This window comes from Typopeltis vanoorti, chromosome 22, assembly GCF_054136105.1.
Source record: "Typopeltis vanoorti isolate ZY-2024b chromosome 22, IOZ_Tvanoo_1.0, whole genome shotgun sequence".
Classification (NCBI taxonomy): Eukaryota; Metazoa; Arthropoda; class Arachnida; order Uropygi; family Thelyphonidae; genus Typopeltis; species Typopeltis vanoorti.
Genome location: NC_143570.1, coordinates 6,637,375 through 6,651,058, shown reverse-complemented (window position 1 = coordinate 6,651,058; position 13,684 = coordinate 6,637,375). Strand labels below are relative to the sequence as shown.

General features: G+C 37.2%; 1 protein-coding gene across 1 annotated transcript in view; it reads right to left on the bottom strand.

The window, feature by feature from the left end:
* Sse (extra spindle pole bodies like 1, separase) overlaps nucleotides 1-13,684 on the bottom strand; it is a 505,458-nt gene that overhangs the window by 477,898 nt on the left and 13,876 nt on the right. The gene's annotated exons all lie outside the window — the stretch shown is intronic.

The window sequence follows — 13,684 nt, the reverse complement described above, 5'->3', positions numbered from 1 at the left end:
TGGTGAAGCTGCTTAAATTGTGCCTTCTTAACACATTCTGGTTAGAAATGTTTTCACTTGTGTCTGCAGCAACCACAGGACATCATAGGGTTTCATTATGCTGTTAGAACTAGATAGTCTGTTCTGGATTGTGTCATTTGCCATTGCGTCACCTTTGCTTGCAGCAGCTTGTCTTCAAGTTGTCTAACATCTCAAAGAATCATCTAAACGATGATGACCTGCCCTCCTGAAGGTACTGAAGATGACAATGAAGTTATGTGGTCACAACCTGTATTTTTACAGGCACAAATAATTTGCACTGGGTGCAGACCTGTTGAATAGCACATAAATTTCTATTGGACACTCATAATTTGCATGCCTGAATGCTTATATCAATATGACAAAATTTCATGCCGGTTGGGGCGTCGCGTGGTTAAACAAGGCCCCCGTTGTTTTTGCCAGGGAACCAGGGCGAACAGCGAAAAGTCAGCTACTGGAACAAATCTGAAAACAAACCCCAACTCAACATCACCAGAGTTAAAGATTGGTACTATCAACGTAAGAAGCCTGAATGGCAAAGAAATGGAGCTAGCTGAGGAATTAGATAAGTACCAGATCGACATAATAGGGGTGACTGAAACAAAAAAGACCAAAACTGGTGAGATCTTTCTGAGCAATAAATACAGAATGTTATATTCAGGCAATGACAATCAAGGAAAAGAAGGAGTAGCCATAGTATTCAACACAAAATACGAGGCTAATCTTCTTGAATGGCAGTCAGTCTCAAGTAGAGTAATGTGGGCAAATATGAGAATGGGGAACTGGACAATGAGACTTATTTGTGCCTATGGTCCCACAGAAGGTTCTACTAAGGTAGAAGTGGAGGAATTTTTTGAGGCTTTAGAAAAAAGCAACTGACACAATGAAAAAGGAAAAGTTGGTCCTTGTTGGGGATCTAAATAGTAGAGTAGGAAATGATTGTGAGACATACAAAAATATTTTGGGAAAATTTGGAGAAAAGAGAAAGCTAATAATAATGGCATATATCTGTTGGATTTCTGCTCAGGACATGGACTGGTTATTACTAACACCATGTTCCAACATAAAAATGTGCACAAATTCACATGGAGAAAGATGCTAGGAATAAAAAAAGTCTCATTGACTATGCTATTGTTGATAGTGATGTTTTCTCCCTGGTGCAGGACACCGGTGTACAGAGGATTTGAAATTGGAAGTGATCATTATTTAGTCTTGAGCAGGATAAAATTGAATTTCATATTGAAAAGAATAACATGTAAGAAAGTTTTAAAGCGAATAAAAGTTGAGCAGCTCTCAGATGTGAACTGTAGACTAAAATACAGAAATATTATTGAAAAGAAAATGAAAGAGTTTGAGAACAGGAATCAAACCTTGGAAATTCAGTGGCAAACTCTGAAGGAAACATTGATTGATTCTGCCAGAGAGGCATGTGGTGAGGCTGTGTGCAAGGATAAAAAAATCAGAACTCCCTGGTGGACACAGGAAGTTAAAGAGGCAGCGAAGGAAAAGAAGAAAGCATATCAAAAGTTCCTGGCAAATAAGTCAGCTTTTACTCTTACAGAATACAGAGACAAATGTAAGAAAGCTAAACAGTGTGTAAAACTAGCTAAACAAAAGTCATGGGAGGACTTTGGCAAGAATACAGAAAATAAATATCAAGAAGGTGGCAAAATATTCTGGAGGTTGTTGAAGAAGCTTAGGAATGAAGGAAAGAGTGCTGTAAAAGGAATTTGAGATGATAAAGGTGAAATGAAAACAGGAGAAAAAGATATCCTTGAAGTATGGAGTAATTACTTTGAAAAACTGCTAAATGAAACAAGCAGTGATGACAGCACAGTGATAAAAAACACTGACCAGGCATGCAGTCAGGAATACATATCCATACTTGAAGTAGAAAAAGCCATCAAAGGTTGAAATGTGAAAAGGCAGCAGGAGTAGATGATATTCGACCAGAAATGCTGAAGTATGGTGGTATAAGAGTCTTACAGTGGCTGCACTGCATAGTTCAGAAAGCCTGGACAGAGGGACGAATTCCCGATGATTGGAGTAAAGCTCTCATAGTACCCATATATAAAAAGGGAAATAAAACTGAATGTGAGAATTACAGAGGTATTTCCCTACTGAGTGTTCCTGGCAAGATCTATGCAAGTATACTTGAGAAACGGTTGAGAAGAATTGTGGAAGAAAAGCTTGGTGAAGAACAAGCTGGATTCAGGCCAAATAGAGGCTGTCAGGATCAGATCTTCACTTTACAACAAATAGTCGAGAAAGCATGGGAATATAACAGAGATCTGTATTTAAGTTTTGTCAATTTGGAAAAGGCATATGACAAGGTGCCAAGAGAGAATCTATTCAATAAACTGCAGTTATATGGTGACAATGGGGCATTATATCAAGCAATACTTAGTCTTTATTTGAGTTGTGAGTCAGCAGTTAGAATTGAAGGAAGTACAGGAAGATGGTTTAATGTTAAATCTGGTGTGAGACAAGGATGTACATTATCCCCTCTGTTATTCATTATCTATATGGATCACATTATGAAGGAATGTGGTATTAAACATGATATCAAAATTGGAGATGTTAATGTCAGCTCTTTGCTTTATGTGGATGATGTTATACTTCTAAATAAATCCGCTACAAGTCTGCAAGATTCTCTGACTAAATTGAATAGCTGTTGTAATAGATATGGTATGAAGGTCAGCAATAAAAAGACAAAGACAATGAAAATAGGCAGAATCATTGAAAATGTCAACTGTGTTGTGAATGGAGAACCTGTGGAACAAGTAAAACATTTCAGCTACTTAGGCAGAATTTTTACTGAAGATGGTAAACTAAATATAGAAATAGACAACAGAATCAGCAAAGCTGGTATCGTGGGAAGTCAATTGAATAAATTCATATGGAATAAGAAAGAAATTAGTCGGAACACTAAATTAGCTGTATACAAGACTGTGTTCAAACCAATTTTAACTTATGGATCTGAGAGCTGGGTCAGAAGTAAAACACTTGATCAAAGACTAGAGACTGCAGATATGAGAGTCCTGAGAAAGATTAGAGGCATGAACAGATGGCATCAATGGCAATATCATATTAAAAATGAGGATATTATGAAAGAACTTGACATTGTCAGCATCCAGGAATGCGTTAGCAGAGCTAATCTCAGATGGTATGGTCACTTAAATAGAATGGGAGAGGAAAGATTAGCAAAACAAGTGTTCTCTGCCAGGTTGGCAGGAAAACGACCCAGAGGAAGACCAAGATATAGGTGGATTGATACGGTACAAAGTGCCTTAGACGATAGAAATATAAGATCTGATAATGTTAGAGTCTTGACAAGTAACAGACTGATTTGGAGGAAAATTGTAGATAGGAAGTTAGTAATGATGTAATTTTTTCATGTAGTACTGTCATATCCTGTACACCCCTTGAGGGTACATGGCAGGAATTTGATGATGATGATGAATGCTTATATCAAATATTTACCTACAGAGACATTGGTTAAAAATAAAATATTCACGAAAAACATTTTGTTCTGTTAATGTGGTGCAGGATATTTTCTGTTTAACAATATCAAATGATTTCACATTTTTGAATTTTTGATTTAGAAAATAAATAAATAAAAAACAAAGGAAATTCTTTTTTATTATATATGTAAATATTTCACTAAATGTAAGAGAACTGGTGGTGGTCATGGAGACAAATGATTTAAGTGGACATAGGGAGTATGTAAGGGTGACTATTAGGAGGTTATTGAGAAGAGTGAAAGAAAACAGTGTAGTGGGAAAGAATGTCAGTGTGTTGCCGAGGTATAACAATGATGAGCTGAGAAGGAGAGCTAGAATCATGAATGGTATGCTAGTGGAGCTGTGTAAGGAGAAGGCAGTACAGTTTTTGGGTGTTTGAGAGAAGAATGGAATTATAAGGGCATGATGGGTTGCATTTAAATAGCTTTAGAGTGAGTATACTGGAGAAAGTGTTGCTAGATGGAAATACAGTGTGTGCTGCATGCAAGAAATCAAACAAGATGAAGTGAAAGATCAGGAGAGTGGTATTGAAGAAGCAGAAGTGCTTGGAAGTGGAAACAATGGTAACATGAGAAATGAAGAGAGAATGGGAACGCAAAAGGAACAGGGAAAAGGGAGGAGCCCAGGTGGAGAGGGAGACATGGTGTAGGAAGAGTGGATGGTGAAAGTAATCTCCATACAGCAAATGTGTGTATGGAGATGGAGTATATTGTGATGTTAATGGGGAAGTTGAGACTGAGCAGATATATATGGTAAGTGGTGATAAAGATGATTGGGCAAGGGTAGATGTGGTGGGGAAATGTCAACCAACGAGTGGCTTGGACAGGACTGGTTATAGACCTAAAAATGAAACTGCTGTGTTTGTTTACAAATGCCAGAAGTATCAGAAATAAGGGGGATGAAATGGTTTCAGTGATTGAGTTCGTTAGCTCCAAAATCATTGGAATATGTGAAACATGGTTGAGTAAAGATGATATTGTAACGGGAATAGAAATGTAAGGATATAGTATTTTTCGTGAGGACAGAAGGGGCAAGAAGGGAGGGAGTACTGCTGCTGATGATAGCAGGAGAATTAAGTCCATATAAGGTAGACATGAAAGAGGGAAATAGTGGCACTGGTTATGAGGCAGAGTGGTGTAATATGGAAGTTGACAGGAAGACATATTTAGTTGGATGTTGCAATAGGCCAAAGAATGTGGAGGATGTTGATGAGGGTGTATAAACAGCTTGGATTAGTGAACAAACGAAGAGTAATTATTATGGGCGATTTTAATTATGGCAGTATAGATTGGAATGAAGAAATAGCATTTGGGAATAAGGAAAATGAATTTGAGTTCTTCAGAGATAACTATCTCATGAAGTGATCACCTGGGTTGTGGCTAGCCATATGTGGACTTCTGTGAGGAAAGGTTATATGTGGAATTATAAGGCTGGTGATTATGACAAGCTTAAGAGACAGCTGATTAGAGCTATAGCATGGAATGAGGATTTGAGCAGTAAGGAAATAAATGCTGTTTGTGAAGTGACAAAGAAATACATATCAGCATCAATGTGTGAATGTATTCTGAAGGGCAAAAGGTTGAATAAGGTAGGTGTAAAACAGATGAATGGGGGGATTAAGCATGAAATCTGGAAGAAGGTGGTACTGTGAAGGCAGTATAAGATGAATAATGGAAATAATCAGTTTCATGAAGAGTATAAAGAACAAGTGAGAGTGACTCAGTAAGGAAAACAAAAGTGCAGTATGAACAGAAATTGGCAAATCAGACAAAGAAAAACCCTAGGTTTTTCAGATATGTATGGTTAATGGATGAAAATGGTAGAATGGTAACTGCTGCAGAAGACGAAGTATTCAGCGATTAATTTATAAGGGTTATTCATTCTAATCAGGATGGAATCATGAGGAACTTAAGTGTAGAGGACATAGGAGAGGATGGTTTAACTATGAGTGAGCAGGAGGTATTTAAGGAAATAACCTTGATGTCGATAAGGCGATAGGATTTGATGGCATATCACGACGAGTCTTAAGGGAATGTTCCAGGAAATTGGCAGTAGCATTGGCAAGCTTGTTTAATAAGTCTTATAACAGCACACGTTCCAAGGGAGTGGAAAGAAGGTAAATTGTTCCACTGCATAAATGTGATGATAAGGCTGTGGCTTCAAATCATAGGCCAATCTGTATATTTAGAGTTGTGGTGAAGGTACTAGAGAAAGAGAGATTGATGAGAAGCAGGATATAGAATTGGGTTAAAAACAGCAGTATTCTTTGTGGTCATCTGCACAAGTTTGTTAAAGGGAGTTCATGTTCCAAACATTGATTGGGTAGAAGAGAAATCTCATGATAAGAAAGAACAGGAATTTATTGAATTGTTGCAAGACAACTTTCTCAAGCAGCATGTGAAAGAAAGAACTCGAGGTCAAAGAGTGTTGGATTTGCTCATAGCATCAGAAGGTATCTCTGTCAAGAATATGGCTATTTTACCACCAATTGGTGACAGTGATCATGCTGTTCTTTCTTAGAGAGTATCTACTTGTACTGAAGCTCGGATTAGATTAGATAAGTGATCGGATTAGATAAGTGATTTTATGCTTTTTTTTAAAGCCAAGGAATATGTAAAATTGGCTCTGCTTTTAGATGACATTTTTAATTTATGGTTTAATTAATGATATTAGTAAACCTTTCACCTTTTTTAGTAGTCCTTACCAGGCTACATGCTGAATTACAAAGCTAGAAATTATGATCAACGTAGAAGAATACTATCTTTGATCCCATGGTATCAGTTACTGAATGGGGAAAAAATGTCAGCAATGCATGGGAATCTTTGAAAAAGGCAATATCTGAATGTATCTCTAGTGTTCAAAGAATAAATAGGTTGGGAGTGAAATGGATGTCAAACCTTATTAAGCAAGAAATCCACAAGAAGATGTGGAAAGAATATCGTGAGAATAAGAGTGAGAGAAGTTAAATTAAGGGGATAATAAAAAAGCACTTTATTATCCCCTTAACTTAATGTATGCTGCCAGGAAAAAAATAGCCTCTTGGCTCTTTATTGTAGTGAGAGAAGTTATGAAATGTATAAAGATCAGGTCAGAAACGTAACGAGTATTGTGAGGTAAGTTAAATCGGAGTATGAAAAGAAATTAGCCATGCAAGATAAAGGCAATCCAAAAGAATTTTATCGTTATGCAGCAAGTAAAAGAAAGAACGAATGTGGAAGAATAACTTTATTGAATGCAGATGGTACTCGAGTGTTGAAAACTAATGAGATTGTCCAGTTAATGAGTGCTCACTTTGCTAAGATATATCAACCAGGTGTATGTAACATAATGTTCAGTGCTACTGCTACATTGGATGAAGAGTTAGAGGTTCATGAAAATGAGGATGAAAAGCTGTTGCACAACCATGATAAAAATTTGTCTATAGGGACAGATGGAATATCAGCCAGTTTGCTAAATGAATGTTCAGCCTAAATGGCTGCCCCCTTTCACATGTTTATATACCTTGAGTCTCAGGTCAGGAATATTACCACAGGCATGGAAGGAATGTATGATAGTTCCATTGTACATGGGTGGCGCAAAAACTAATGTGTCTAACTACAGACTTATCAGTATCTCTGGTGTGGTAGTGAAGATTTTAAAGAAGTTGGTAAGAACTCGCATACAGAAATGGGTAGACAAACATACTATACTCTGCAAGGAACATCATGGATTTACTAAAGGAAGGTCATGTTTTAGCAATTTGCCCATATTTTTATAACAATGTTATGGACGAGTTGGATAAAGGAAATGGATACACTATGATAATGTTGGATTTTACTAAGGCATTTGATAGGATACTACACGAAAGGCTGGTGCATAAACTGAAGAAGATGGGATTAGAATATAAACTCTTGACTTGGATCAGGGGATGGTTGATAGACAGATATCAAAAAGTGGTATACAGTGGGTGTGAATCTGCCAGATTTAAGGTGACCAGTGGTGTACCTCAGAGTTCAATTATTTTTTAATCTATACATTAATGACATCAGGAAGGATCTAACATCAGATGTGCAATTGTTTGCTGATGATGCGAAGATAGGCAGGGCAATCAGGGATACTACTGATATTCAGCAATTGCAAAATGATTTGAATAAACTGGAAATTTGGGCAAACGAAAATGGCTGTCAATTTAATGTTAGTAAGTATAAAGTTAAGCACTTTGGCATGATTAGAGTTCCAGAGGCATATTATATTAGCAGGGTTATGCTACAAGAAACTGAAGAGGCAAGGGATCATGGCATATTGGTGGATAGGAATTTAAAGTTCAAAGGTCACATAGCAAATGTTGCACATACAACGCAGAGAATAATTGTGATGTTGAAGGCGAACCTTGACATGTAAGGAATAGGAAGTCATTTTGCCTCTTTATAAGGCTTTGATAAGCCACACCTGGATTATTGTGGGCAGATTTGGTCTCCCAAGTTCAAAGGGGATAAAGAAGCAGTGGAAAGGGTGCAAACAAGAGTTACAAAGATTATATCCAGATTATGGGATTTAGATTATGAGGACAATTGTGAGCATATGAATTGCAGACTCTGGTTAACAGTAAAAAAGAGGGGTGATATGATAGAGGTCTGTAAACTTTTGAATGGGTGTCATAGGATATCGTCTGATGAAATTTTTCGTTAAATGGAAGATGGGGAGAGAACATGGGCATCCATGAAAATTAAGTTTGTTCACAGTCAAGAAAGAGGTAAGAGCTAGGTTTTCTCCCAGAGAGCAGTGAGTAAGTGAGTGGAATAATTTGCCTTTGGGGTAGTGAGTGTATCTAGTGTGAATGAATTTAAGGGAAGGTATGATAGCTGGTTTTGGTGATTTATAGACTCCCTAGATGAGTCCTTGACTCGCTGGGAATCTCAGATGATGATGATAATAGAGATTGGTCCGTTTAGTAAGAAAACCAGAAATTTTAACATAATGAATTTCTGTCCAATTTTTGAATAAGAAAAACTAACCCTGCTGCTGCAAATGATTTTTCCATCAGCTTCTTCATTTAATTAAACAAGGACTTCACCTTGTCCATGATGTTGTTTTCATTAATATCAATTCACAGCACTAATAATTTTTCCATTTTTTCCAATACTTGACTCATTGAATATGATGTTCCTAATTTTGTTAACAATTCCTGCATATGAACACTATCTTCTCTGCATTGGTTACTATTGTGGAAATTGTAAAAAGTGTTAACTTTAATGCTTTACACACATCAGAATGACTCTCATCGGATTTGATAGATTGAATCACTTCCATTTTTTTATTCGATGGTAAGTGATTTTATGCTTTTTTTTAAAGCCAAGGAATATGTAAAATTGGCTCTGCTTTTAGATGACATTTTTAATTTATGGTTTAATTAATGATATTAGTAAACCTTTCACCTTTTTTAGTAGTCCTTACAATGCAGTTCATGGAGGACCAAAATGGAAACTGTTTTGTAATTTATACCCGCTTTGCCATAGAACATAAAACAAAAGACAACTTTTTTTTTTTTCTTTTATGTTGGGCCCATATATAGGAGGTTGGCTGGTCAACATATAGTATGTTAGTACCATACATGGGTGATGGGTTGTGAAACGAGAAACTTGTTAACATTTGATTTGAACGCCTGTATATTGTATTCCTTGGGAAATACGTCGGGGGAAGACTGTTCCACAGTACTGCAGCAGCAGGAATGAATGAGGAGGAGAAGAAACTTGTTCTGTAGGTTTCGAGGTGTACTGTAAAAGGATGTTGGGCGGCAGCTGTACGTGTTCCAATGGGCTTGGTACAGGGTGGGGGAATTATTGATGCTGTTTCAGATGAACCTTTCCCGTGAAAGTATTTATAGAATATACAGATTGCAGAGACCAAGCGTCTATGTGAAAGTGGGGGGGAGCGTGTTGGTGAGGGATGGGTCATTTATTAGTCTAATTGCTCTCCTCTATACTGAGTCAAGCATTTTGAGGGAGCTTTTTGGAGCCCCACTTCAGATGTGAGAGCAGTATTCGAGAGCTGGGCAGATTTGTGACTTGTATAGTGTTAACAGCTATTTAGAGGTGAAGTAGTGTCTTGAGCAAAAGAGAAAACCTAGTTTTTTGGAAGCTGAGGATGCAATGGTTGATGTGTTTACGCCAGGAGAGGCTTGATGTCAAGGTAATTCTGAGAAGAGAAATTTCATCTTGTCTGTGAATTTGAGTGTTATCGAAAACAATGCTGGGGGAAAATGGTTCTTATTTGTGAGAAATAAGACAGAACTGGGTTTTACTAGCGTTGAAGTTGATAAGGTTGTCTGACCCCCATCAGAGGATTGCTTGGAGGTTGGAATTAAGGGCAGTGGTGGTTGATGTTCTGCAGGTTGAGGTGAGTTGTGTAAGGTAGGGTTTGTCAAATGAAAGGGAGGAATGTAGTGTGCTGTCATCTACAAAACTGTGTATTGTGTTAGAGGTCAACTGAAGTAGGTCATTGATATATATAAAAGGAAGAAAGTTGGTGAGCCTTGAGGGACCCTGGCATTAGTTGGATGGTGAGAGGATAAGGAGCCGTCTACCATCACACATAGTGTGTGTGTCCGGACAGGAAGCTGGCAATCCATCTGCAGAAGTCCTGAGGCAGTCCAAATGATGGGAGTTTCCTAAGTAAGCCTTTGCCAGACTCAGTCAAAGGCTTTGGAGATATCAAGTGCAACTACTTGGGATTCGCCAAATTTCTCCATAGCACTTGTCCAGTGATGGGTGATGTATAAGAGTAGATCTCCTGTTGAACGGCTTTGGCAGAATCCGTACTGGTGGTCACTTAATAGCCGGGTACCTTCAAGGTAGATTAGGATTTGAGAGTTGATGATTTTCTCCATTACTTTAGATAGGACTGAAGTGAGTGAGATAGGGTGGTAGTTAGATGGCAGTGATTTATCACCCTTTTTAGGAATGGTTGAATATAGGCCAGTTTCCAGGTTTTGGGATATATACCAGCGAAGTAAGAGAGTGTGTACAGGTGACATAGGATAGGAGTTAGTTCAGATGCACAGACGTTCAGAATAATTGGAGGAATTCGGTCTTGGCCAGGAGACTTTTTTGTGTCTAATTTAGACAGCAGGTTTTGTGATGTCTTTTTGGCAAAAGGATATAGGAGGCATTGTATGTTGGGCAGTTGGAATGACTGGAGGGCATTTGCCATTGTCAGTTATGTGTGCATTGGAGATAAAGTGTGACCCAAAGAAAAAGCTAACCAGGAGGTTAGCTTTTTCTATGGGTGATGTTGCAAATGAGCCATCTGGGTATGATAGAGGTGGGAATAGTGTGGGGCAAAAGTTACGGCCAATTGCCTTGGCAAGGGACCAAAAGGCACAGCTTCTGTTTGGACAGGCTGCAAGCTTCCTGCTTTTTGCCCTTTCAAAATCTGTTTTGTAAGTATTGATAGTTTTCTTGCATTTGTTTTGGGCTTCAGTGTAAGCATTGAATGAGGATGGGGCTCTTGATTTGAGCCAGTTGTGGTATGCCTGATTTTTCATTTGTACTGCCTTGGCACATTTTTTGGAGAACCAGGGTTTAGTTAGGAGATGGCAGGTCTGAGTAGTGTGGGGAATATATGCTTTCATGCCAGCGAGGATCACTTTGGTGATGCGAACACTACTAACATGCTGGGTTTATTTTACGCATTTAGACGTTATTTTTAATTTATTGTTTAATTACTGATATTAGTAAAATTTATAGAGGGAAATAGAGGAAACATAAAATGAGGCTTTCCTGTATATTACTCCGAATATCTTCTTCACATTATTCACTTACACCATAAAAATGTAGCGTTTTTGAGTATGTTTTTTTTCCATATCAACCAAACTTAAACATAAATCTTTATTATATGCCCATGATTTCTTAACTATTTATTTTAAAGTAAAAATCTGATTCCGACACTATAAGTTTCATATAAGTGTCATATTTCAGACCTGTATGGTCTAAAATATGACATTATATGAAACCAACATGGTATTCTGAGTTTCTCTTCCTCAATTTTCCTTTGCCTTTTCTTGAGTATCCTTTTGACAAAAACAGGTGTTTGACTGGGTGACATTCCAGCCAGCTTGACATTTCATAATAATGTACAACCATGTTATTTATACCAGCCCATCATTGATTTTTTTGCTATCTAAGCGAATATACAAATAATGGGATGCACCAGGAAAGGATGAAAAATGGACAGTTTGTCGAAAGCCTGGTCACATTCTTTATAGACTAGCTGGCAGTTTCTTCCTAGTTATTTAGCTTTAACCCCTAAGTGACACCAAACAAAAAATGTATACAAGAAAAAAAATATTACATATCCAAATCAACATTCATAACCTAAATTGAAAAAATAATATGTATCACCACCACTTGCATGACTCAAAATATGATTTGAATGTTCTTCCCATCCCACAAAAAAAAATCAACTGTCATCAGCAACTACTGTGACCCTCAAACTATTCAAACTACATTATTCATGGAGATTTGTTTCTCATAAGTATTCTCCACCAACTACAGCCTCCAGCTCCTTCCAACCAGTTCCTTCTGTCTTAAACTACATCTACATCCCACACATAACACAAATGTGCTATAAGTTCTTCTACCTCTCATGGAACTGATATTTGTTACAAAATCTTTTATTGGTATGGATACCAATGAGTCACCTGATTCCGGGTGGTATCTCTCCCTGCCAATTGTGCTAATGATTTGTAACTCCAGAATTAGAACTCATTCTGTATTGCTTATACACATTATCATATTCAGTCAGCATCAATTCTACAGCAAGAAAACAAGCCTACACCAAAACCCAAGCTAGAAAAGAGAATAACTCAGCTATGGAGAAGATCAACAGCCATCTTCTGTGCTACCGAGAAGTCACCAATTTATTAATGATTATCAATATGGGCTCTTCAACAGAAGATCTCTCAGACAACTTTATCCACCTCTGAACACAAGCCATGAAAAGGTTTTGTAACTTATGCAGTCAAACATGACAGTTCTAGAGTATCTGACTGGTTTGGTAAAGAGGCTTTCTTACCAAGCTGACTTCTTAAACAAATGAATGCCTTCTACCATTTAAGATTACTCTCGCTTAGAGAATTCTTAATAGGTATAAATCCCAAATCCACTTAACCTGGAGTGGTATACCAGAAAGCTTCTTACATATGCTTTATGTTATCCAGAAGAGGACACTCTAACTTTCTATAGGTATTTTAATCCATAGTGCTCCAGAAAACTGGTCACTACAATTTTCCCCATTCCTCTAAAAACATGAGCCATACACAATACAGTTTCAAACTTACTTATCAAACCAATTTCCTATCCTCCTCTTTCATTCCATCTACTTCTATTCTTTGGACTCCTCATACCATTTTTCTTAAGAACTATGATCATCATCTGTTCAGCCTAGACTTACAACATAGCCTAGATAATAACTAAAAATATTTAATTATTACTTCCTATATTTCGCCAAAGTTAAATTGGCATCTTCAGGGATTAATATGTTAGTATTAAACACATGTATTCAGGCACACTTCAGTAACAAGGATGGAACAGGAGAGATACAGGATGATCTAAAGTACAATAATTATGGCACCTATTTATTGGCTTAATACACTGTTTAATACCAATATTAATCCCTGAAGATGCCAATTTAACTTTGGCAAAATATAGGAAGTAACAATTAAATATTTTTAGTTATTATCTAGTCTACATTGTCAATTTCCTTAAATAACATATGCTGGAGAGCATCACCTGTTCAAGAAACGTCATCCTTCTCTCTCTCTCTCTCTAACTTAAGGAAATTGACAATGTAGACTAGAGAATAACTAAAAAATATTTAATTATTACTCATACACACAGCACCATTACATCTTTTTGAGACCTGTTGTGTGAGATAGATATATAAATATAAAACAGATACCTATATGCCATATCACACTACATTCCCCTGCAAAAATCAAGCTATAAGGACTTCGAAAAACTGAACACACTGCAAGATGATACAAAAAAAGGAAGAAGTAGATCATCTGTTCAAACAATTAGTTGTGGTCAACACAGTGGGAAAATTACACAGATTCCCAGATTAAAACAATTCTTAAAAAATATGTACGGCACATGCTAAGAGCT